Source organism: Monodon monoceros, unplaced genomic scaffold, assembly GCF_005190385.1.
Source record: "Monodon monoceros isolate NGI ecotype Baffin Bay Population unplaced genomic scaffold, NGI_Narwhal_1 Super_Scaffold_21, whole genome shotgun sequence".
Classification (NCBI taxonomy): Eukaryota; Metazoa; Chordata; class Mammalia; order Artiodactyla; family Monodontidae; genus Monodon; species Monodon monoceros.
This window is the reverse complement of record NW_021703778.1, coordinates 89,121,062-89,145,415: the sequence shown is the minus strand read 5'-3', so window position 1 is coordinate 89,145,415 and position 24,354 is coordinate 89,121,062. Positions and strand designations below refer to the sequence as shown.

At 37.0% G+C, this 24,354-nt stretch overlaps 1 protein-coding gene and 1 non-coding gene across 3 annotated transcripts in view; one reads left to right on the top strand and one right to left on the bottom strand.

Annotated features, from left to right (window-relative positions):
• Nucleotides 1-24,354, bottom strand: part of TTBK2 (tau tubulin kinase 2) — a 137,472-nt gene that overhangs the window by 104,679 nt on the left and 8,439 nt on the right. The window contains exon 1 of one of the 2 annotated variants that reach the window (XM_029239128.1): nt 19,960-20,034. The exons of the other annotated variant lie outside the window; for it this stretch is intronic. The gene's annotated coding sequence lies outside the window, so the exon portion shown is untranslated. Of the gene's footprint in view, nt 1-19,959; nt 20,035-24,354 lie in introns of those variants that run through there. 2 annotated transcript variants of the gene reach the window in all.
• TRNAE-UUC lies at nt 5,253-5,324 on the top strand. Its single transcript has one exon. It is a non-coding gene; the product is annotated as a tRNA-Glu (tRNA).

Below are 24,354 nucleotides of genomic sequence, written 5' to 3'. Positions count from 1 at the left end.
AGCAATGATAACTCAGTAGCCATGAGAACCCCTGCCTCCAGATTGTGAAGTCTAAACATCATATGCCACTAAAAGAAATAAGAGCTCCCTGAAGAAATGGCTTATTCCTGGTCTGGCACAGGAAATTATGCACAATGAACTTGGGGCATCTTGTCAAATCAGGAAGCAAAAATGTTAACAGTACTACTACTAACAAGCCAAAAGGAATACAGAGACAAGTGAAAGAATTCTCATTTGCCAAAGATGAAACAATTTGAGCAGATACAAGAATGGTGACTGCAGTGATTGAAAAACATCAAAAACATAAACGGACTTCCCTCGTGGTGCAGTGGTTAAGAATCCACCTGCCAATGAAGGGGACATGGGTTCAAGCCCTGGCCCGGGAAGATCCCACATGCCATGGAGCAACTAAGCCCATGCGCCACAACTACTGGGCCTGCGCTCTAGAGCCCACAAGCCACAACTACTGAGCCCACGTGCCACAACTACTGAGCCCACGTGCCACAACTACTGAAGCCTGTGCACCTAGAGCCTGTGCTCCGCAACAAGAGAGTCCACTGCACTGAGAAGCCCACGCACTGCAATGAAGAGTAGCCCCCGCTCGCCGCAACTAGAGAAAGCCCACGCACAGCAATGAAGACCCAACGCAGCCAAAAATAAATAAATAAAAATAAATTTATAAAAAATAAATTAAAAAATAAACACTCATGAGTTCATAATGACACTCAAAAAAGAAAAAAGAATTTTTGAGGTTGCTAAGGCACAACTCATTATTCTGAAAATTGTCAAATAAATAGAAAGAATCAAGCATTTATCCTGCCTTTCTGATATGAACAGTATTTCGGGGAAACCAAAGAGATGATGAAGGCAACTTTTTCCTTAGAGAATAGTCACAGCTAGTAAGTGCATAAGAAATTATAGACTTAGAAAATCACCATTTTCCAATCCCTGGTTAAATAATGAATCTAGGCAATGACCATCAATAGCTGCTAAAACCGTAAGGTAAAAAGTGGATGGAGAACTTTAAGATGGAAGGATCAAGTTGAACTCAATGATCAACGTTAACATCACTAAAAGGTAGAACAATGAAACATGAAGTGCTTCCTGACAGATGCAACAAAATTTTCTCAGTACCACCTATGAAGTCTCTTGCCTTAAAACAAACAAAACACCTCTAAATCTAATCAAGCTTCTAGATTTAATTATATGTTTACAAAAATAAGGGGGATCAAGGTACATGTTAAATGACAACATGAAGATACAATGAGCTAAATCCATGATTATGGAGATCCTAAAGAACAAAATGACCCATATAAATGACAAAATGACCCAAGACAAATGGCATGTAAAATAAAAAAGCTTTACACTGCACATTATAAGAAACAAGATATGTATCAACCTAAGGCAGCAACTAGCAATCAGATAAAATTAAGCAAGTACTGGGTAAGGAATAATTGGTAATTTTGTAGGGTGTAATAATAGTAGTGTAGTTATGTTTATAAAGTCTTTCTCTGTAAGAGATACATAAACTACTAATGTACAAAGTGATAAAAGGTCTTAGATTTGCCTTAAAGCATGGTAAGGGGAAAAAGAGTTATTGTTTTGGGGGTAGAAGATCAAATGTAAGAATGACAGAATTTTTATAATTTTTGTATGATGGGTATATGTAAATCCATTATACTGTTTCTGGGCATAACCGCAATATTCTACATTAAAAGTAAAAAACAAGAGATGCATAGACTAAAAAGATCTAGAGTTTGTTTTAACAAATGGGGCTGGGACAAGTAAATATCCACATGCAAAAGAACGAATTTGTACCCCTACCTAACATCATACACAAAAATTAACTCAAAATGGATCAAAGACCTAAATGTAAAAGCTAAAACTATAAAAGTCTTAAAAGAAATCACAGTCATAAATCTTCACTGACCTTGGATTAAGCAATGATTTCTTATGTACGACACCTAAAGCACAGCAAACCAAAGAAAATGATAAATTGGACTCTGTCAAAATTTTTTAAATTTTATATGCTAAAAGACAACCTATGAAATTGGGGAAAATAATTGCAAACTATATATCTGATACGTGGTTAATACCCAGAATAGATAAAGAATAATTCAACAAAACAAAAATCAAATAATTCAATTAAAAAATGGGCAAACGGCCTGAATAAACAGTCCTCCAAAGAAGATATACAAATAGCCAAAAAGCACATGAAAAAAATGCTCAAAATCTAGAGAACGACAAATCAAAACCATATGAAAAATCACCTCATACCCACTAGGATGGCTACTATTAAAAGAAGAAAATAATAAGTGCTGACAAGGATGTGGAGAAACTGGAACTCTTGTACACTGTGCATGGGGATATAAAATGATGCAGTCACTATGAAAAACAGTATGGCAGTTGCTAAAAAAATTAAACAATCAATTCCCATATGATTCAGCAATTCCACTTCTGGGTATATACCCTCAAAAACTGAAAGCAAGAACTCAGACAAATATATTTATACACTCAAACCCACAGCAGCGTTCTTCACAATAGCCAAAAGGTGGAAGCAGCCCACACGTCCATCTGCAGTTGAACAGATAAAGAAAATGTGGAATATACACACAATGGAATATTATTCAGCCTTTAAAAAGGAAATCCCGTCATGTGCTACAACATGAATGAACCTGGCTGAGTGATAAAGCCAGTCACAAAATGACAAATACTCTTTATGATTCTATTTATATGAGCTATCCAGAGCAGTCAAAATCATGGAAACAGAAAGAAGAATGGTGGTTACTAGAGGCAGGAGGGGGGAGGGAGAAGGGGGCATTGTTTTTCAATTGGTATAGAATTTTAGTTTTGCAAGATGAAAAAGTTCTAGAAATCTGTTTTGAAACAATGTGAATACACTTAACACTACTGACTGTATACTTAAAAATGATTAAGATGGTAAATTTTATGTGTTCTTTATCACAGTAAAAAAAAAAAAAAAGTATGGGCCCCATGGAGGAGAATATGGTAATATTCAGCATAATAAAATAATTTATATTTAAACTCTAATCCAGCAATTCCACTTCAAGGAACCTATTCCAAAGGTACAATGGCAAAAACATGTGAAATGACTTCTTCACAAGCCTTTTCACTATAACATTACTTATAATTACAAAAGGCTAGGGAAAAAACTAACAGTCACTCAATAGGGGATTGGTTGAACGTAAAATGATTCACTTATGTAACGGAGTACTAGTCCAGGAATTAGAGATATATTGACACAGAGTGATTTTCAGGATATATTGTTAAGTGAAAATAAATAAGATGCAGTGACGTGTTTAAAGTATACTACTTTTCTGTAAAAGGAAGGTAAATGTTAAGTATATTAACATATTTGCTTTTATTATTTTTAAAAAAGGAAAAGCCAAAAAGTGATGAAACGATAGCAGAGATCAATAAATTTTTTTCAGTAAAGGGCCAAATAATAAATATTTCAGTCTTTATAAGCTATATAATCTCTGTTATGGCTACTCAGCTCTGCCATTTTAAAATAAAAGAAGACAAAGACAATACATAAAAGAGTATGTGTTCCAACAAAAATTTACTTACAAAAAGAGATGGGTGGCCAAATTTGGCCTGCAGACTATTGCTTGCCAACCTTTGCCCAAAAGAAAGGAGAAAACAGGATGGAGGGGATAAGGATAAAAGTCAGACTTCTAAGAATATATCTTGTGATATAGTTTTCATTTTGGAACAAAAATCATTGTTTTACATACAAGAAAAAAAACTCCTAGGGCTTCCCTGGTGGCGCAGTGGTTGAGAGTCCGCCTGTCGATGCAGGGGATGCAGGTTCGTGCCCCAGTCTGGGAAGATTCCACATGCCGCGGAGCGGCTAGGCCCGTGAGCCATGGCCGCTGAGCCTGCGCATCCGGAGCCTGTGGTCCGCAACGGGAGAAGCCACAACAGTGAGAGGCCTGCGTACCGCAAAAAAACAAAAAAACAAACAACAACAACAAAAAACTCCTATACTCCAAATTCAGGAAAGGACCATAGCAATGAAGTAATCATCAGAACTAGCTTCAAACTCATCCCAGTCTATCAATGACAGCTTCATATTAGCGACCACACTTCAGAAAGTCAACCAGTCAGTAACAGCCACAGTCCATAGCCACATCTGTTTATCAAAAATTCAACCACTTCCTAAACACTCCCACTTCACCAATCCCTGAACTCTACTTCACAACTCTCCCCGAATGGAGACCAATAAATTTAGCGTTTTGTTGACACTGAGTGGTGACCTCTTCCTTCAAGACAATTAAAAGACAAAATAAATTTTTAAAAAGATACTAAAAATGAAAGGAGTACAATCTCTAAAAATCTAAAACAAACTGAAACCAAGAACCCACTGCATACCAAGTATGTGACATTATCACACAGAAAATAATTCAAGTGGCTTTAAAATACAGTATTTTGATTGTATACCCCTAGTGGGATATAGCTTAAGGAATAAAAGAACAACAAAGAAATCTTAAAACTCCATTTAGTATTTTTGTCATTAGAAATAATATCAATTCTGTTATTTAAAAACTATTATAGGTATACTGCAAGACACAGCAAATAAGTGATTATATTAAATCACTAAGAGTCAACATTTTCAGTATAAAGAGATACAAATATAAAAGTCAAAGAGGTCAAGTAAAAATCCTGAAATCTGACATTGAAGAAAACATGAAAAAAATATGATCTTTATTTAAACACGTATTTCACAAGTCTAACCATCGAGAAGTCCTAGAAGCAATGCAGCCCAATAGATTAAGCATCTCTAGCATCCAAACTGAAAGTTCCAAATACCATTTCCCTCAAAAAAAGAACAAAAGCTCCTTGGAAAAATGGCTATTTCTAAAACTGGGGTAGGAAATATAAAAGATGAGCCTAGAATCTTGCTGTGCTTGAAAGCAGGGAATATACCAAAGACGTGGGACAGATCCAGGATTTATGGGGCCTGGAATTTATATTACGTGAGGCCCCTATCTTAAAAATCTTACTTTTGCAAATTTTACATATGACCAATTACTAAAACTTTGCTCCCAAAGCTTTGAAAGAAGCCAATGGAAATAAAGAACCCTGAAGCTTAAGCTTCATTATCCTCATGGTGAATCCAACTTTGTTCAAGATAATGGAGTCAAGTCAAAAGGACACAGGAGCTAAGTGGAACGGGCTCACAATGGTTTGAAGTGAGAAAATTGACATCTAAAGAATAATGAGGGAGTTCCCAGGTGGTCTAGTGGTTAGGATTCGGCACTTTCACTGCCGTGGCCCAGGTTCAATCCCTGGTCGGGGAACTGAGATCTGGTAAGCCATGAGTCATGGCCAAAATTAAAAATAAATAAATAAGGAAATTAAAATAAAAGGATAATGACTGCAATAACTGAAACACATGAAATATATAATAACCCATAAATTCATAATGATATTCAAAAACAATTCAGTAGACACTAAAACAATTGCTAGTGTACTAATTCATTATTCTGAATATAAATAAAAGGAAAATAAGTCAAGTATTTACCCTGCCTTTCCTGTAGTATTAACTGTATTTCAAAGAAACCAAATAGTTGATAGTCACAGAATTAAAAATTCACCATTCTGCAACACCTAATGAAATAATGTAGGCAGTGGTTATGAATGGCTGCCAAAACTCTTAGGTGAAAGGTTGGTTGATTCAGAACTTAATAATGAATGAATGAAACCGGTAATACTTACACTTACAGATTACATTTAGCATCACTAAAAGGTATGACATTGAACAGCATACCACTAACTTTGAGAACTGAACTAAGGCTTAGACTCACTGTCCAGGTGCCAGACTTACCACCACTGGTATACATCTGGGACAGATCTGAGTATTATTTCAAAGGCTTTAAAAACCGAACTAATATTAAAAACAAAATACCTGGAAGGCTAGTTAGAATGTGCAACCTCAACACAACTAGGTGGTCAAATTTTTAAAATATCAACATTCTCTGCAGAATTTAAATAAGACTCAAGTCTCATAATTTTTTAAATAACAAAGACACAATCCAAAACTACCAAATATACAAAGAACCAGGAAAATCTCAACTTACATGTGAAAGGACAAATCAGCAGATGTAAATGCCTAGATGACAGAGATCTGGGACTTATCAAAGACATTAAAGCAGCTACTATAAAAATGCTCCAAGAAGTGAAGGAATAAATAGAAAGATATATAAAGTCCTAGAAATGAACAGAAAGATAAAGTCTCAGTAAAGATATAGAAGACATAAATAACAATTTTAGAAGGGAAAAATACAATAACAGAAAATTTTAAATGTTACTAGAGTCAACAGAAGAATGGAAGTGTCAGAAGAGTCAGTAAACTTGAAGATAAATATATAGAAATTAAAAAAACAGAAAATAATTTTATAAATGAACACAGACCCCAGGGACCAGCAGGACAATATCAAAAATTCTAACATTCAACTCATCACAGTCATGTCAAGAGAGGAAAAAGTGTAGGGCAGGAAAAATATTTTTAAAATAATGGCTAAAATGTCTCAAGTTTTGCAAAAGACAAAAAACAATTGATTGAAGAACCTTAATTAACAGGACATGCACAAAAAAAATCCATTCACAAACACATCATAACCAAACTGTTGAAAATTAAACACAAAGAAAAACTCTTAAAAACAGCCAGAGAAAAATGATACATTACTTACTGGGGACAATAATTCAATTGACTGTGACTTTCTCATTATAAACCATGGAGGTCAGCAAGAAACAGAAAAACATTTTTAAAGTACTGAAAGTAAAGCACTATCCACCAGAATTCTGTACCCAGAGAAAACATCCTTCAGGGATAAGGACAATCTCAGAGAAAAGAAAATTATGTATTGTAAGCAGAGCTGCTGTATGGTAAATTACCAATGAAATTTCTTCTGAGAAAAAGGAAATTATAACAGAGGGAAACTTGGAATAACAGGAATGAATGAAGAACAACAGAAATCTAGGTAAACATAATAGACTAACCTCCTCTTGACTTTTTCAAAATATGCTTGCAAGTTAAGAGCAAAAATTATAACACTATCTGAAAGGATTTCCAATGTATATAGATATAACTCATAACACAACTACAAAAAAAAGGTAGAATGGTAAAGAGACCTATATGATGGTTATTAGGCTTTTGCATTCTACTTGAAGTGGTGATATAATAATTCTAGTAGACTGCGAAAAATTAAGTAGGTATATTGTAAACACTAGAGCAACCATTCAAAAAAAACTATACAGGGACTTCCCTGGTGGTCCACTGATTAAGACTCCACACTCCCAATGCAGGGGGCCCAGGTTCAATCCCTCGTCAGGGAACTAGATCTCACATGCCCCAACTAAAGATCCCGCTTGCCACAACGAAGAACCAGCATGCCACAATGAAGATCCTACAGCTGCAACTAAGACCGAACACAGCCAAATAAATAAATAAATAAATAATTCTTTTAAAAACTATACAAAAAAGATATAATAAAAAGCAAAAAACAGGAAATAAAGTTGAATACCAAAACATGTTAAGATAATCCAAAAGAAGCTAAGAAAGGAGAAACAGGAGAACAAAAACAGAGAGCATAAACATAAAACAAATAATAAAATGGTTGGCCTAAATCCAAATATATCTGTAATCACTTTAAATATAAATGGCCTAAACACACCACTGAAAAGAGAGAGATCATGAAGATGAGTTATGCTTTCTATAAGAAACTCACTTCAAAAATAATGGGATACGTAGGTTAAAAACAAAGGTATGCTCACTTCTGCTCCAGTTCTCTTTACCCTCCTAAACAGTTCAATCCTTACACATGAGCACGCATCACCAAAATGTTGGTGACATTTTTGTAGCCTGGCAGAATAGATTAATTTACAGCTATTTCACTTCAAAGCATACTGAATGTGACTTCATATTAAGGCAGCATTAGGTACAACATGGTAATACATCATTAACTTTATTTTTTAAATATTTTTAAAACATTTTTATTGGAGTATAATTGTTTTACAATGGTGTGTTAGTTTCTGCTTTATAACAAAGTGAATCAGCTATACATATACATATATCCCCATATCTCCTCCTCCTTACATCTCCCTCCCACCCTCCCTATCCCACCCCTCTAGGTGGTTACAAAGCACCAAGCTTATCTCCCTGTGCTATGCAGTTGCTTCCCACTACCTATCTATTTTACATTTGGTAGTGTATATATGTCCATGCCACTCTCTCACTTCGCCCCAGCTTACCCTTCCAACTCCCTGTGTCCTCAAGTCCATTTGCTACATCTGTGTCTTTATTCCTTTCCTGCCCCTAGGTTCTTCAGAACCCCCTTTTTTTTTTTTTTTTTTTTAGGTACCATATATATGTGTTAGCATGCGGTATTTGTTTTTCTCTTTCTGACTTACTTCACTCTGTATGACAGACACTAGGTTCATCCACCTCACTACAAATAACTCAATTTTGTTTCTTTTTATACATCATTAACTTTAAGCTCTTATTAAAAAGTAATTTACCAGTTTCCAGAATTTCCAGTACAGGACCTCCTGAACAGAGAGCTGTTGTTCAAATATAATTCAGTGTGAGTGACAAAGTAGAATTTAGAAGTAAGGATGTCTATTTCATATTCAACTGTTTATTAAATCTTTAAATTCTTGCCTGTCAGTCTACATTGCTTTTTATTATTATTATACTTCAGTTTCTTTGAGAACTTCTGAGTTTCATGTGTTTTGCTTTTATTATATAAATATCATTATAAATAAACTTATTCATGAATTTAAAAAGCAAAGGAATAGGAAAAGATATACCACATAAAGCTGGAGTACCTATACAAATCTTCCTCGATTTCTGATGGATGGGGTTACACCTCATTATTAAGTTGAAAATATCTAAGCTGAAAATGCATTTAAAACACCTGATGTACCACTGGAACCAAGATGGCGGAGTAGAAGGACGTGCTCTCACTCCCTCTTGTGAGAACACCAGAATCACAACTAGCTGCTGGACAATCATCGACAGGAAGACACTGGAACTCAACAAAAAGATACCCCACATCCAAAGACAAAGGTGAAGCCACAATGAGACGGCAGGAGCGGCACAATCACACCAAAATCAAATCCCATAACTGCTGGGTGAGTGACTCACAGACTGGAAAACACTTACACCACAGAAGTCCACCCACTGGAGTGAAGGTTCTGAGCCCCACGTCAGGCTTCCCAACCTGGGTGTCTGGCAATGGGAGAAGGAATTCCTAGAGAATCAGACTTTGAAGGATAGTGGGATTTGATTGCAGGACTTCGACAGGACTAGGGGAAACAGAGACTCCACTCTTGGAGGGTACCCACAAAGTAGTGTGTGCACTGGGACCCAGGGGAAGGAGCAGTGACCCCATAGGAGACCGAACCAGACCTACCTGCTAGTGTTGGGGGGTCTCCTGCAGAGGCGGGGGGTGGCTGTGGCTCACCATGGGGACAAGAACACTGGCAGCAAAGTTCTAGTAAGTACTCCTTGGCGTGAGCCCTACCAGAGTCTGCCATTAGCCCCACCAAAGAGCCCAGGTAGGCTCCAGTGTTGGGTTGCCTCAGGGCAAACAACCAAGAGGGAGGGAGCCCAGCCCCACCCAACAACAGTCAAGCAGATTAAAGTTTTACTAAGCTCTGCCCACCAGAGCAACACCCAGCTCTACCAACCACCAGTCCCTCCCATCAGGAAACCTGCACAAGCCTCTTAGATAGCCTCATCCACCAGAGGGCAGACAGAAGAAACAAGAAGAACAATAATCCTGCAGCCTGTGGAACAAAAACCACATTCACAGAAAGATACACAAGATGAAAAGGCAGAGGGCTATGTACCAGATGAAGGAACAAGATAAAACCCCAGAAAAACAACGAAATGAAGTGGAGATAGGCAACCTTCCAGAAAAAGAATTCAGAATAATGATAGTGAAGAGGATCCAGTACCTCGGAAAAAGAATGGAGACAAAGATCGAGAAGATGCAAGAAATGTTTAACAAAGACCTGGAAAAAATAAAGAACAAACAAACAGAGATGAACAATACAATAACTGAAATGAAAACTACACTAGAAGAAATCAATAGCAGAATAACTGAGGCAGAAGAACGGATAAGTGACCTGGAATACAGAATGGTGGAATTTACTGTTGCAGAACAGAATAAAGAAAAAAGAATGAAAAGAAATGAAGACAGCTGAAGAGACCTCTGGGACAACATTAAATGCAACAACATTCGCATTATAGGGGTCCCAGAAGGAGAAGAAGGAGAGAAAGAACCAGAGAAAATATTTGAAGAGATTATAGTCGAAAACTTCCCTAACATAGGAAAGGAAATAGCCACCCAAGACCAGAAAGCACAGCAAGTCTCATACAGGATAAACCCAAGGAGAAACACACTGAGACACATAGTAATCAAATTGGCAAAAATTAAAGACAAAGAAAAATTATTGAAAGCAGCAAGGGAAAAACTACAAATAAGATACAAGGGAACTCCCATAAGGTTAACAGCTGATTTCTCAGCAGAAACTGTACAAGCCAGAAGGGAGTGGCATGATATACTTAAAGTGATGAAAGAGAAGAACCTACAACCAAGATTACTCTACCTGACTCAAAAAAGATGTTAAAAAAAAAAGAAAAAGATTACTTTACCCGGCAAGGATCTCATTCAGATTCAATGGAGAAATCAAAAGCTTTACAGACAAGCAAAAGCTAAGAGAATTAAGACCCACCAAACCAGCTCTACAACAAATGCTAAAGGAACTTCTCTAAGTGGGAAACACAAGAGAAGAAAACGACCTACAAAAACAAACCCAAAACAATTAAGAAAACGTTCACAGGAACATACATATCAATAATTACCTTAAACGTGAATGGATTAAATGCTCCAACCAATAGACACAGGCTTGCTGAATGGATACAAAAACAAGACCCATATATATGCTGTCTACAAGAGACCCACTTCAGACCTAGGGACACATACAGACTGAAAGTGAGGGGATGGAAAAAGATATTCCATGCAAATGGAAATCAAAAGAAAGCTGGAGGAGCAATACTCATATCAGATAAAATAGACTTCAAAATAAAGAATGTTACAAGAGACAACGAAGGACACTACATAATGATCAAGGGATCAATCCAAGAAGATATAACAATTATAAATATATATGCACCCAACATAGGAGCACTTGAATACATAAGGCAACTGCTAACAGCTCTAAAACAGGAAATCAACAGTAACACAATAATAGCGGGGGACTTTTAACACCTCACTTACACAAGGGGACAGACCATCCAAAATGAAAATAAATAAGGAAACAGAAGCTTTAAATGACACAACAGACCAGATAGATTTAATTGATATTTATAGGACATTCCATCCAAAAACAGCAGATTACACTTTCTTCTCAAGTGCGCACGGAACATTCTCCAGGATAGATCACATCTTGGGGCACAAAACAAGCCTCAGTAAATTTAAGAAAATTAAAATCATATCAAGCATCTTTTCTGACCACAACGCTATGAGATTAGAAATGAATTACAGGGGAAACAAACGTAAAAAACACAAACGCATGGAGGCTAAACACTACATTACTAAATAACCAAGAGATCATTGAATAAAATCAAAGAGGAAATCAAAAAATACCTAGAGACAAATGACAACAGACACCGCAGAAACACAAAGCATCCTAAGAGACTACTACAAGCAACTCTATGCCAATAAAATGGACAACCTGGAAGAAATGGACAAATTCTTAGAAAGGTATAATCTTCCAAGACTGAACCAGGAAGAAATAGAAAATATGAACAGACCAATCACAAGTAATTAAATTGAAACTGTGATTAAAAATCTTCCAACAAACAAAAGTCCAGGGCCCTGGTGGCGCAGTGGTTGAGAGTCCGCCTGCTAATGCAGGGGACACGGGTTCGTGCCTCGGTCTGGGAAGATCCCACATGCCACGGAGCGGCTGGGCCCGTGGGCCATGGCCGCTGAGCCTGCGCGTCCGGAGCCTGTGCTCCGCAACGGCAGAGGCCACAGAAGTGAGAGGCCCGCGTACCACAAAAAAAAAAAAAAATCAATTCATAAAATTCATCAGATTAACAGTCTAAAAAAGAAAACTACATGATCTATCATTTGATGCAGGAGAAGCACTTGACAAAATTCAACAGTCATTCATGATATAAACTCTCAACAAACTAAGAGTAGAAGGGCATTTTCTCAACCTGATAAAGGGCATATAAAAAACAAAAAAAGCTGCTCAAACTGATCAACAGATTTAACAACATTCTAAATGAAATTCAAGCAAAAGGCATTAAATAGACAAGCTGATTCTAAAATTTATGTGAAAAGGCAAAGGAACCAAAATACCTAAAACAGTTTTGAAAAATAGTAATAAAGTTGGAGGAATCACACTACATGATTTCAAGACTTACTACTATATAGTGACAGTAATCAAGCCCTTGTGCTATTGGCAAAGGCTTATTAGTCATACTACAGGTAAATGAAATAGAGTCCATAAATAGATCCACACAAATATGGCCAATTAAATTTTTAGCTTTTTAAAAATGTAAATATAATCCACATACCATCATTTTAAAGTATACAATTCAGTGGTTTGTAGTATATTCACAAGGCTGTGTATTCACCACCACTATCCAATTCCAGAACTTTTTCACCATCCAAAAAAGAAACCCCATACTTACTAGCTGTCACTCTCTATTCCCTCCTTTCCCTGGTCCCTGGCAACCACTAGTCTATTTTCTGTCTCTATAGCTTTGCCTATTCTAGGCCAAGTGATATCTGACAAAGACGCAAAGGCCATTCAACACAGAAGAGACAATTTCCAACAAAGTGCTGGAACAACTGTACATCTGTATGTAAAAAAATGAACCTCAATCTAAACTTCAAACCTTATATACAAAACAACTCACAATGCATCACAGATCTAAATGTAGAATACAAAACATTTAGAAATAAACTGGTAAGCAAATCTTTGTGCAAAGGATTTTGGGCATGATACTTAAAGCACATTTTATAAAAGAAAAAAAAACTGATAAACTGAACTTTACCAAAATTGAAAACTTTTACTCTGTGAAAGACACTTACGAAAATGAAAAGACAAGCTACATACTGGAAGAAAATGTTTGCAAATCATAATATCCAACCAAGGGCTTGTATCAAAATATATAGAGAACACTTAAAATTCTACTGTAGAAAACAAATGACCCAATTTAAAACTGGGCAAAAGACAGACACTTCACCAAAGAGGTTATACTGATTGCAAATAAATACATGAAAAGATGTTTGACATCACTTGCTGGTCTCCAAAAGTTACATACTGTATGATTATATTTATATGACATTCTCAAAAGGATAAAACTAGAGTGACAGAGAATAGATGAGTGGTTGTGAAGAGTTAGAGGTGGGATGAAGGTATGATTATAAAGGGATAGTATGAAGGAGTTTTGGGGGACTGTAGAGCTATTATGAATACTTATGAATACTATTATGAACTATTATGATTATTATTATGATTATAGTGAAGGTTACATGAATCTACACACATGCTAGAACTCATAGAACTGTAGAACCCAAAAAAGTCATTTACCATGTTAATTTTTTTAATAAAAAAAATTAATTTATAAAAAGAAAATCCACAATTATCTGAGAAGATGGTAAAATATTCCTCCCTTTTCCAATAGTGTACCTGAATAAGGCCATATTCTCTTCATATGCTTCAACCAAAGCAATATATTGCAACAAACTGAACACAGAAGTATGAGAATCCGGCTGTCTTCTATGGGGCCAGACGTTAAAGGGACTTGAAAAAATGTAAAACAATGCCACTCATTTCACCACCTGTTTTTCTGTTTTGGAAAATAGTATTATTTATTTATTTATGGCTGCATTGGGTCTTCGTTGCTGCGCGCAGGCCTTCTCTAGCTGTGGTGAGCAGGGGCTACTCTTCGTTGCAGTGTGCGGGCTTCTCATTGCGGTGGCTTCTCTTGTGGAACACGGGCTCTAGGTGCACAGGCTTCAGTAGTTGTGGCACATGGGCTCAGTAGTTGTGGCTCGTGGGCTCTAGAGCACAGGCTCAGTAGTTGTAAAGCGCACGGGCTTAGCTGCATGTGGGATCTTCCCGGACCAGGGCTCAAACCCATGCCCCCTGCACTGGCAGGTGGATTCTTAACCACTGTGCCACTAGGGAAGCCCACCTTTATTATTTTAAAATAAATAAACTTAAAATATGTTTTAATTTTAATACAGGAAATATCATTAGCTATAAATCCATGATAAAACAAATAAACAACCCTTTAGGGTCCTCAATAAATTTTAAGATTGATAAGAGGTCCTGAGACCAGAGAGTTTGAGAACGGCTAAATTATGTTATACAAATCTATATTTGAATCAATCTATTAATAATCTTGATTTATTATATACAAAGTTATTTGGGTAAATTTTTAAATATTCTACAATCTGAACTTTTACCAATCATTCCTTCAATAAACAAACATTTGATGAGTACCCTGCCAAAAACTGTGGGAATACTAAGATAAATCAATCATGGTCCCTAGCCTTTAGGACAATAGGTACTCCAGGAGAGATTTCTCATAGGTAATGCTATTGGTAGAATATTCACTTGAACCTAAATGCAATAAGAGAAGAGTTGTGCAACTGGTTTGGAATTGAATTAGGTTAGAAAACTGATCAAAGAAAAACACAATACAATTATTACTTCCAGGAAAAAAAAACTAGTGTAGAAAAGTTACTCATACTATATACCTACATCTATACCTATATAGATATAAATTTCATGACTTAGATGTCAAAAGCATTTACAGAGTCATAATAACTTAAATTCTGAATATTGCCCTAACCAAAATTAAACTATAATATTAATGGAAAATCAGAGGACCTAGCTGAAATAGGCTGTGAAAAAGCTAAATCCTCACCTTCTATAATGGAAAGCCAATAAATAATGACTAAAATTTAAAAATTAATCAGCAGCAATACAAGCATGTTCATTTGAGATATGGAGGTAAATACCAAAAGAATCAGCAAAAAGCGCAGAGTGGGGAGGCCAGGAGACTCTTCTTTTCTATAAAGAAGTGTACAGAATCATTCAACTTCTTAAATTATGTGTATATTTAACTCTGATTAAAAATGAAAATTAAATTTAAAATGCAACTTGTAGAAGAACATTTAAACATGAAAAAATATTCTTTATATTTTAAGTGACTTATAAAACAATATATATGATCTCATTTCTATTTTTTTTAAAAGTATACATACAGGGGCTTCCCTGGTGGTGCAGCAGTTAAGAATCTACCTGCCAATGTAGGGGACACGGGTTCGAGCCCTGGTCTGGGAAGATCCCACACGCCACAGAGCAACTAAGCCCGTGCGCCACAACTACTGAGCCAGAGCTCTAGAGCCAGCAAACCACAACTACTGAACCCACATGCCACAACTACTGAAGCCTGAGCGCCTAGAGCCCGTGCTCCGCAACAAGAGAAGCCACGACAATGAGAAGCCCACGCCCCGCAACAAGGAGTAACCCCCGCTCACCGCAACTAGAGAAAGCAGGTGCACAGCAACGAAGACCCAACACAGCCAAAAATAAATTAATTTTTTTAAAAAAAGCCTGAACTCATATTTACCAACTATGAACTATGGTTATTCCTATATAGTATGATTATTTTCTTGGGATAGACTCCTCTTCTGTAAATTTACTATAGTAAACATGTATTTTTACAATAAGTAGAAAAACACTATTTTTAAAAGTTATAATTTTTAAGCCTCACATATATGGTCAAAAAATTTTTAGAGAAGGGTGCCAAAACCATTCAACGGGGAAAGATCAATCTTTTCAACAAATGGCACTGGATAAACTGGATATCCACATGCTAAAGAATAAAGCTGGACCCTTACTTTATACCATATATAAAAATTTACTGAAACTGGATCAAAGAACTAAATGTAAGATCCAAAACTATAAAACTCTTAGAACAATACATAGGGGAAAAGCTTCATGACATTGGATTTGGCAATGATTTCTTGGATATGACACCAAAAGAAAAGAAAAAAACAGATAAAGTGACTTCATCAAAATTAAAAACAAATAATTTTGATGAAGTGTCCATCAAAAGAGTAAAAATGCAACCTATGGAATGGGAGAACATATCTGCAAATAATATATCTGATAAGGGGTTAACATTTAGAATATATAAAGAAATCCTACAACTCAACAACAAAATAACAAACAACCCAATTTTAAAAATGGGCAAAAGACCTGAATAGACATTTCTCCAAAGAAAATATACGAAGGATCATAAGCATGGAAAGATGCTCAACATCATTAATTAACTAGGAAAATGCAAATCAAACCACTTTACAACCCATTTAGAATAACTATCAAAAAACATGAAAATAAGTGTTGGCAAAATTGTGGAGAAAGTGGAACCCATGTGCATTGCTGACGGAAATGAGGAATGAGGAAATATGAAATGGTGCAGCCACTGTAGAAAACAGTACTGGAGGTTCCTCAAAAAAATTAAACATAGAATTATGATATAATTATGCAATTCCACCTTTGAGTATATACTCCAAAAAATTCAAAGGAGGGACTCAAAAAGATATTTTGTACACCAGTGTTCATGGCTGAATTATTCATTAGAGCCAAGAGGCAGAAGCACTCAAGTGTCCATCCCAAATGACAGATGAATGGATAAACAAAAATGTAGCACATGTATACAAAGGAATATTATTCAATTTTAAAAAGGAAGGAAATTCTCACACATGGTACAACATGAATGAACCTTGAAGACCTTATGTTAAGTGAAAAAAGCCAATCACAAAAGGTCAAATATATGATTCCATTTATAATAGGTAGCTAGATTAGTCAAATTCATAGAGACAGAAGGTAGTTTCTGTCTAGTGGTTGCCAGGGGCTGCAAGGAAGAGGTAATAGGGATTTAGTGTGGGTACAAAGTTTCATTTTTGGGAAGATGAAAAAGTTCTGGAGATGAATTGTGGTGATGGTTGCAGAACAATGTTAATATACTTAATGCCACTGAGTTGTACACTTAAAAATAGTTAAAATGGAAAATCTAATGTATATTTTACCATGAAAAAAGTTTCTAACACTACTAGGTACCCCTCAGAAATATAATTACCAAATAATTTTCACCATATCTCACTTTAAATTACCAGTAGAAAGATCATGAAACAAAGTAGTATCCTGGATACAGTCCTTCAAGATACTAATATAAAGCTAAAAATACACCTGTTCCAATCAGAAATTGAACCCTAAGGGAAAAGCCCAGAATCCTGTAAGCTACCGAGGTGTACTAGATTGCTTCTAAAATGGCTCCCAATAATCCCTATCTCATGTTATTGATCCCTTCCCCTTTAGTGTGGGTGGATCCAGTCACTTGACTCTAATGAACAGAATACAGCAAAAGTGACAGGATATCACTTCCCAGATATAAAAGACTGTGACGTCTACCTTGCTCATTGTCTCTCTCTGGCTCTTTCTACTTGCTTGCTCTGATGAGGAAAGCTGCCATGTTGCCCCAAGGAAAGACCCATGTGCTAGGACAACCTCTGCTAGCATATGATTCCACTTACAAAAGGTACCAACAGCCCTCAGTCCAACCACCCACAAGGAATGGAATCATGCCAACAACCACTGGAGTAAGCTTGGAAACAGATCCTTCCTCAGTTGTGCCTTTTGATGACTACAGCCTACCTTAATTGCAGTCTCTGACTCATCTTGAAACAGAGTACCCAGATGGCTGAGTCACACACAAAATCCTGACCCACAGATTCTGTGAAATAATGCTGTTGTTTTAAAACAGTAAGTTAGGGGTAATTTGTTATGCAGCCATAGATAACTAACACACCAGGCTTCACTGGTGTAAGACAATAGTTTCTCAAAGTTGTACACGAACCACAGGTTCTTTTTGATTCCACATCACGAATTATATCTGAAAAAATTAATGTAATCTGGCTGCAGTATCAATGCTGTCAAATAACTGTTTGGGATTCATTTTTTCAGTAAGCTAATAGCTTTAAAATAATCTTGGTGCAAGAAAATGAGATATTGCAAGAAAGAACTTAAATAATTCCTCCTTGGCAATATCTTCAATGACCTAAAATAGAAAGTAAACAGCATGATAATGAATTCAGACAGTGATGCTAAATTTGGAGGTGTTGCCAAAACAGACCCAAAGATGATCAAAATACAGACAGAACATACTAAATGGAGATTCAACTTGTAAAATACCATGTGGTGAAAAATCATTTGAAACATTTGCTTGGTAGAAAAAGATTGAGAAGAAAAATAGCCAACAAATTAATAAGTAAATACTGATAATCCCCTAGATTACAAACTAGGGGATGATGAAGACCATATCATAGTCACTATATTCTCTGCCATAATCAAAAATTATGAACTTTGCAGTTAATCAATAGATATTTGGTGAAGTAATTTAATTAACCAGATGAAAATGAGACATCAAACTGTATGTAATTTATAAATCATACAGGTTCACATATATGAGTATAACAGAAAGATGAGAGGAAAAATGAGAACTAAAAGGAGAATGAAAATAAAAATGATAAGACACAAAGGCAAATGGATAAAAACTGTACTAATATAAGAATTCCAAAAACATAAACCAGACCAAACCATACTTAATGAAGATAACTCCCTATAAGAGTATTGTCTGAGAAATTAATAACACTGCAGTGTGTTTATTGTCTTTTAGCTCCAGGGACCTCACAGAATAGAGATTAAGACCAGACTATCTGGGGAATTCCCTGGCGGCCCAGTGGTTAGGACTCCGTGCTCTCACTGCCAAGGGGCTGGGTTCAATCCCTGGTCAGAGAACAAAGATCCCACAGCTGTGCGGGGAGGGGGAGACCAGACTACCTAGATTCAAATCCTGGCTGTATAACCTAGGACCTACTACTTAACTTCTCTATGCCTCAATTTCCTCAACTATAGAAAAGAGATAACAACTGTGGCTATTTAAGGATTAAAAGTGATAATACATGATATATGTAAAGTGCTTACTCATCACAGTGCCTGCTACACTGACTGTGCCCAATAAATGGTAATCATTACTTACTACATCATTTTGCATGCTTCTTAGCCAACAGAAGAAGAAATAGTCACATTCACAAACATAATGTTATCCAAAACAGTCCCTGAAGTGCTTGAATGTTGATGAAAGAAAATAATCATGTTTGCATGGAAGACTAGAATTTAAACCTAGTATGCAAGTATTACTTATCAAATTCATATAGAAATGTTTTTGTCAGCAAGAGAAATTATTACTCTACAACTATGATTACAAATTAAATTATAGCATTTGCATTGTTATAATTTTGCTCTTAAAGTTAACAGAAAAATTAGTTGACCAAAAAGGGAATAAAAATAAACCTACTATTTCTAGGTTGGAAAAAGTATAAATTAGTTCCCAAATGTGCTTTCACTTGAAGCAAATTTTGAGTACCCACCTACGTAAAAAAAGGAAGCACTGTCATAGTGAATATAAAAAAAGAAATTATTTAAATATAAAAAGTAAAGACTCTCACACACTGCTAGTAGGAATGTACTTTGGAAAATAGTTCTGTATTATAAAGTAAAGCTGAAAATATGCACGTACTGTGACCCAGCAACCCTTTTCCTAGGTATATCCTAAAGACACTCTTCTCTCACGTGCACCAGGAAATATGTACAAGAATTTTCAGTCACACTGTCCATAAATGCCAAAAACTGAAACAACCCAAATGTCCAGCAAGAGAAGAATGGATAAATTGTAATATACAGTGAAAAAATGTACTAGCTTCCTACTGCTGACGTAACAAATTACCACAAATTTAGCAGCAAAACAACATAAATTTATAGTCTTACAGTTCTGGAGATCAGAAGTCCAGGCTTCCACTGGGGCTAAAATCAAGGTATCAGCAAGGCTATGCTCCTTCTGGAGGCTCTAGAGGAGAATCCTCTTCCTTGCCTTTTCCAACTTCTAGAAGTTGCCTTCATTCTCTGGCTCATGGCCGCATCCTCCACCTTCAAAGCTGGAGTAGTGTAGTTAGCATCTTCAAATCTCTCTGACCTCTGCTTCCATCATCACATCTCCTTACTTCTCTCTGACAAAATATATATGCCTCCCTCTTACAGGACCCTTGTGAGTACACTAAACCCACCTGGAAAATCAAGGATAATGTTCCCAACTCAGAGCTTTAAGTTAATCACACCTGCAAAGTCCATTCTGCCTATAAGGTAACATATTCAGAAGTTTCAGGGATTAGAAAGTGAGTATCTTTGGGGGGACCATTATTCTACCTGCCACAAAAAATATGCTAAGAAAATGAAACTACTGCTACTCTGAACTACATGACTAAATCTCAGGATAGACATTGAAAAAAATCAAGCAAGACAAAAGTATACTTACAACATAAGTCCTCTATGTAAGGTTCAAAATTAAGCAAAACTAAACTATGTTAAATAGGGATGCAAGTATAGGTAGTAAGTCTATAAAGAAAAAACAAGGACATGATTTTTCATAAAAAGCACAAGAATGAATTCCTTTGGGGGTAAGAAAAGGAGATAAGGAAAGGGCTTCTGAGATGCTGGCAATGTTCTATTTCTTGACCACTTGGCCTTATAATTATTCTTTAAACTGTACAGGGGGCTTCCCTCGTGGCACAGTGGGTAAGAAACCACCTACCAATGCAGGGGACACGGATTCGATCCTTGGTCTGGGAAAGTCCCACACATCACAGAGCAACTAAGCCCGTGTGCCACAACTACTGAGCCTGCGCTCTAGAGCCCGTGTACTACAACTACTGAGCCTGCACTCTAGAGCCTGCAAGCCACGTCTACTGAGCCCGTGTGCTGCAACAACTGAGCCTGCACTCTAGAACCCGCGAGCCATGTCTACTGAGTCCGTGCACTGCAACTACTGAGCCTGCACTCTGCAACTACTGAAGCCCGAGCACCTAGAGCACGTGCTCCCCAACAAGAGAAGCCACCACAATCAGAAGCCTGTGCACCTCAATGAAGAGTAGCTTCAGCTTGCCACAACTAGAGAAAGCCCGCATGCCACAATGAAGACCCAACACAGCCAAAAATAAAGTAAATAAAATACATAAATTTAAACTGTACCTATAATTAATGTCTCTTATAAAAAGAACAGTAACAGATAATGGCCATATAAACCAGAGCAGGGAAATCCAGACACAAACTAGATAGGCAACAACCATCTAGCAGTATGACAGATAGCAGAAGACTGTCCCATCTATACAATGGTAAAAAGCCAGGTAATCTGTGAGTTGAGCATGAAGCAGAAATCTAGGTTCAGAGTAAAGAAAGAGGCTTAGAAGCACATGCACAATTACATGTCTTCTAAGACATATCTTCTAGGACAATTTACAATGTCTTCCTAAAAGACTATAAATTTCTTGAGGTCAAGAGCAGAATTCTACTCATCTTTGTATTCTCAGTACCTAGCATAATACCTACCACAGAACAATTGTTCAATAAATGTTTAATGAATGGAAGAATGAATGAAACATCTTTAACCTCCTAGACAGCTGAATGAAAAGAAGTAGTCCTCAAGTAAATAATTGAGAGCTGACTTTTAAATTTAACATATAGTCATTCAATAAATTGTTACAAATACATAGAAGAGTAGGAAGAAGTATAATGTATAGTTTTGCCCTCAATGAGTTTATAATCAAGGGAAGAAGTTAAACAATTATTTCCAAATTATTCTTTGACGTAGAACACATAATACAAAAACAGAAATTAATAGTAATTCTCTGGATTTAAAAGGCAAAATAAACTAATAAGAACCTGCTGTATAAAAAAATAGATAAAATTCAAAAAAATAAAATAAAATAAAAGGTAGGGCTTCCCTGGTGGCGCAGTGGTTGAGAGTCCGCCTGCCAATGCAGGGGACACGGGTTTGTGCCCTGGTCCAGGAGGATCCCACATGCCGCGGAGCGGCTGGGCGCATGAGCCATGACCGCTGAGCCTGCGCGTCCAGAGCCTGTGCTCCGCAACAGGAGAGGCCACAGCAGTGAGAGGCCCGCGTACCACAAAAAAAAAAAAAAAAAAAGGGTAAAATATATAAGTTAATCAACATCAAATTGCAAGGGCCAGTGCATATGACAAATCAGAACTGGGAGAGACTAACATGGGCTAGGATGATCATACGATGTTTCTTAGAGGAGCTGGATAACATCTATAGCGGTTTGGCGATTGCAAAATAACCAAAAGTTCCTCCCATTCCTGTATACACATCCCTTTACAATGTGACCTTGCTGCATCTGCCATTGAAAGGTAGATTTTCCTTCTCCATTCTGGAAACTGAGGTTGGCCCCATGACTTGCTTTAACCAATGGGACATCAGCAAACATGACCCAGAAGGTTGAAAAGCACTTATGCACTGGACTTGCCCTCTTTTGCTGGTTTTGGAATCCAGATAGTGAGGAAACCCAAGCTAGGTGACTGCTTCACATAAATGAGCCCAAACAAGACCAAAAGAACCATTCAGCTGAGCCTAGCCAAACAGCCAACCCACATAATAGTTAATAAATTATTGTTTTAGCTCCTGAACTTCGGGGTGGTTTGTTTAATGACAAGAACTAACTGAAGATGTAAGCAAAGGCACAGAAAAGGAAAGGAGCAAAACATACAAGTACATGAGAAAATGAATGCATACATTAGTCTAACTGGAAAAGAGTTCTGATTGTGGAGTAAGAATACATAAACCTGAAAGGTAAACTGAGTTCAGATTGTAAAAATCAGGCTAGGGGGCTTCCCTGGTGGTGCAGTGGTTAAGAATCCACCTGCCAATGCAGGGAAGATGGGTTCGAGCCCTCATCAAGGAAGATCCTACATGCTGCGGAGCAACTAAGCCCATGTGCCACAACTACTAAGCCTGCACTCTAGAGCCCGCGAGCCACAACTACTTAGCCCATGTGCCACAACTACTGAAGCCCATGTGCCTAGAGCCCGTGCTCCACAAGAGAAGCCACCTCAATGAGAAGCCCGCGCACTGCAACGAAGAGTAGCCCCCACTCGCCACAGCTAGAGAAAGCCCAGGCAGAGCAACGAAGACCCAATGCAGCCAAAAATAAATAAATTTAAAAATCAGGCTAGGAAGAGGATGGACTTCATTCAGTTTCAATAGACAGGAAGAGCCACTGAAGGATTTCAGAGCAGGGGAGGACATAAAGCAAGAGGAAAGGAAGTCCAGTTACAACTACTATTATCTAGAAAGGCTGAAGCAAAAAAATTCTCCTACATTTGGGGGAAGCTAGATAATGCACTAAACAGATAACAACAGAGTTCTATAAGTGTCATATATAGCTTATGTAAGATTCTGATCTTTAACAGAAAAATAGGAAAATTATTTTTACCTACAATTTTAATTTCAATGGGAACAGTGCTAGAATTAATCATCAGAAGAGCTTATGACGTGTCTAAAGAGTAAGGAAAATATTTTTGAAGCTATTATTTGGGCATAAAGATAATACCCAGATTTCTAATGACAGCATAACTTTGAAATATGACTCCTCTTTGTTTGACATTTCAATATACCCACCAGACCACTTCGGCTTCTGACCACCGAAGTAACAGGGACCAGATTTAGCCTCCCACCTTAAACGGGAAAAATAGACAAAATATATGAAACAATGGACTTTAGACACTAGAACTAGACAATAGGCAGCACAAAACATGGATCCACAAGAGAAGGGAAATAAATGAGGTAAGCCTTAAGACTGCCCCCAGCTCACTGACTGGAGAGTTTCCAGGCTGCAGCACAGGAATGAGGAACCCAAACAGAGCCCAGCAGTCTCGCTGAGTAGAAGAGACAGAATTCAGAGTTTTGAGGAGGCAAGGCAGGGCAGAACACTGAAGAGCTGTACAGATAGAACTCTGGATATCTAGAGAGGGTTCCTCTTGAAACTTTGGCGAGTACTTATGAGTGCATGTGTGTACAGAAGCAATCAAGGCCAGGGTAAAGAACCACTGGAAAGAGGCAGGCAGGAACAATCCTTAATGTTCACACAAGGCTGTGAATAGTTTGTATAATCACCAAACAGAGTGAAAAAAAAAAAAAAACTTTAAAAACATCCAGGGCCATGAATGCATCTAACTATTTTCAAATAACTTAATTGTATCCCAGAACAAATCCCCATAATATTTACAGGAATTAAAAAAAAAAAATCCAGCACATGACAGTGTAAAATTACAACGTCGAGCATCCAAACAGAAATTAGCAGGGACACAAAC